The sequence below is a fragment of the Lathyrus oleraceus genome, chromosome 7, assembly GCF_024323335.1.
Source record: "Lathyrus oleraceus cultivar Zhongwan6 chromosome 7, CAAS_Psat_ZW6_1.0, whole genome shotgun sequence".
In the NCBI taxonomy this organism is placed as follows: Eukaryota; Viridiplantae; Streptophyta; class Magnoliopsida; order Fabales; family Fabaceae; genus Lathyrus; species Lathyrus oleraceus.
This window is the reverse complement of record NC_066585.1, coordinates 73,107,034-73,109,791: the sequence shown is the minus strand read 5'-3', so window position 1 is coordinate 73,109,791 and position 2,758 is coordinate 73,107,034. Positions and strand designations below refer to the sequence as shown.

At 37.7% G+C, this 2,758-nt stretch overlaps 1 non-coding gene across 1 annotated transcript; it reads left to right on the top strand.

Moving 5' to 3' along the window:
- The first annotated feature begins 796 nt into the window (after window positions 1–796).
- On the top strand, window positions 797–903 carry LOC127109903 (small nucleolar RNA R71). The gene has a single exon (XR_007797149.1). It is a non-coding gene; the product is annotated as a small nucleolar RNA R71 (small nucleolar RNA).
- The last annotated feature ends 1,855 nt before the right edge of the window (window positions 904–2,758 follow it).

The window sequence follows — 2,758 nt, the reverse complement described above, 5'->3', positions numbered from 1 at the left end:
TACGGTGCCCTTAAGTGGATTATAGAACATCGTAAGGTACGGTGTACTTGAGTAGAATACGAAATATGGTAAGGTACCATGGGCTTAAGTGATTTTGGGCATATTATGAGATATGGGCCAAAATACACTTAAGTGGGCTTTTAGCTTGAAGCCCACACAAGTGGTTCTATAAATAGAACCCTTGTGCAGAAGCATAAAGCGCGGTTGCATTATTTTCGTTTTCTCTCTCTCTCTCTCTCTCTCTCTCTCACTCAAAGCCTTCATTCGTACCAGCTAGCACTGAGATTGAAGGAACCCGTTCGTGTGGACTGAGTAGAGACGTTGTCATCGTTCAACGTTCGTGATCGCTCCGTGGATCTGCATCAAAGGTTTTGATTGTCACAAGAGATCTGCACCAAAGGTTTCAGTCGTCACAAGAGGTAAATATTCTATCACTGATCATGACCATTCGTAAGGATCTCTAAAGGAGAATTTTTTTAATTTCCGATGCGTTTTGGACCGCAATTCTCCTTCAGGTGATACATTTAAACTTTCAATTTTCTGGGCAAGAGCATCCACTTTTGCATTAACATGATCAAGGCTACTTATCTCGTACATGCCACCTTTTGTTTGAGGTTTTTCTACCACTGTTTGGTCGCTTCCCCACTGATAATGATTTTGGGCCATGCTCTCGATAAGTTGATAAGCGTCGGTGTAAGGTTTATCCATAAGCGCACCACCGGCGGCGGCGTCTATTGTTAACCTTGTGTTGTACAAGAGACCATTGTAGAAGGTGTGAATTACTAACGAATCCTCTAAACCATGGTGTGGGCAAAGTCTCATCATGTCCTTGTATCTTTCCCATGCTTCGAAAAGAGATTCGTTATCTTTTTGCTTAAATCCATTTATCTGGGCTCTCAACATAGCTGTTTTGCTTGGAGGAAAATATCGGGCAAGAAAGACTTTCTTCAACTCATTCCATGTGGTGACTGAGTTGGAAGGAAGAGACTGAAGCCATCTTCTAGCTTTATCTCTTAACGAGAAAGGAAAGAGACGAAGTCGAATTGCCTCTGAAGTGACACCATTAACTTTAACAGTGTCAGCATATTGGATAAATACGGATAAATGAAGGTTTGGATCCTCGGTAGGATTTCCAGAAAATTGATTCTATTGCACTGCCTGCAACAACGAAGGTTTAAGTTCGAAGTTGTTCGCTTCGATTGCGGGTGGAGCAATACTCGAATGCGGCTTATCCTGCGATGGAGCAGCGTAATCTCGAAGAGCACGGGCTGGTTCGGCCATCGCTGGTATCGTTAAAGGAAGGAGATTTTTGAGATCAGGAACTTCGATTGGAGGAAGATTGTTTCTAGCACGATACTCCCGAATTCGTCGTAATAATCGGAGATATCGTTCGACGTCGTTGATTTTTAAGTAGTACGGCTCGCCTTGTGAGCGAGTGTGCGGCATACAAATCAAAGAAAAAGGGAAAAAATAAAAATTGCCTTAGTCTCTACAGCGTAACAGAAGAGTTACGATATCGACTAAATAAAAGTCCCCGGCAACGGCGCCAAAAACTTGGTCGCGACTTTATGAGTCTATCGGGGTACTAACTGCAAGCGCACAGTCTAATCGCGTAGTTTTAAAAGATATCGATCCCAAAGGGACTTAATGAATCGATCTACCGTTTTTTTAGGGTTACTGCGTAAAGCTAAGGCGGATGATACTTTAATGATTAGGGGAAAAAAATAAAACTAAATTTGGATCTAGATAAAATATCAAATAATATGGATATCAGTATGTAGTTCGTCGTATTTGGGGAATCAAATCTTCGTTGGTCTTTTTCTTAATTTTAAAATAAGTCTTTTCAGTAGACACTATTATGTAAAAGTCTTTTCCTCAAACTCTCGCTCTGTTGAATTAGACTATGACTTTATATTTTAACGTACGCTCTCACTATTTCGTTAAGTCTAAAATCACTTTTGAAAATAATAGAATCTATAGAAACTCCTTTTGAGAAAATACTAACCGTTTAAACGCCCTCGTCTCAAACTCTCGCTCTGTTGACTTAGATTACATGATTAAACTTAAATGCTTAACTCTCGTCCTCACATTTAACTTTTAAAAATAATTTTTGAAAATAATTAGAATTTAATTAACCTTAAAAATTGCTTTCGCCCTGATTTAAAGTTAATGTTCAATTTACACTGTCCAGTTAAAAACTCAAACCGTCGTTCTATTGATTTTAACTTCTTTATGTCTTTTACTCTCGTACAAAAACCTTGGCATTAACTTTGTAAATTGAGACCAGAAAAAGAGTGACTATATTCTGAAATAAATTTAAACCAACTCAATTTGGATTCCTTTATTCCGCTTACTTTACATACCGATATCTAAATTAATTAGCCAGACATGATAAACATGCATAAACAATAATCATGCATAAATACGGCCATATCAAACAAACAACATATATAAACAGCGGAACAAAGCATATGTAAATTAAAATGAATAATCAATTAATTAATGAACCTGGAAAAATACTAGAAATCTGGATTTTATCTCCTACGCTTCGGTGCTCGAACACTCCACCACAAGTCGGTTGGATTTGTTCTTCACAATTCTCGATCAGATAGGAAAGTAAAAACAAGGAAATAAAATACTATGATCTGACGTAAGGTTAGATCCAGTAAAAATTACACAATAGTTTTCGGTGTAGAAACTATCGTGAGAAAGTAAATTGTATGCTTCAGAAATTAAACTAGAAAAAAAAGAAGAAATA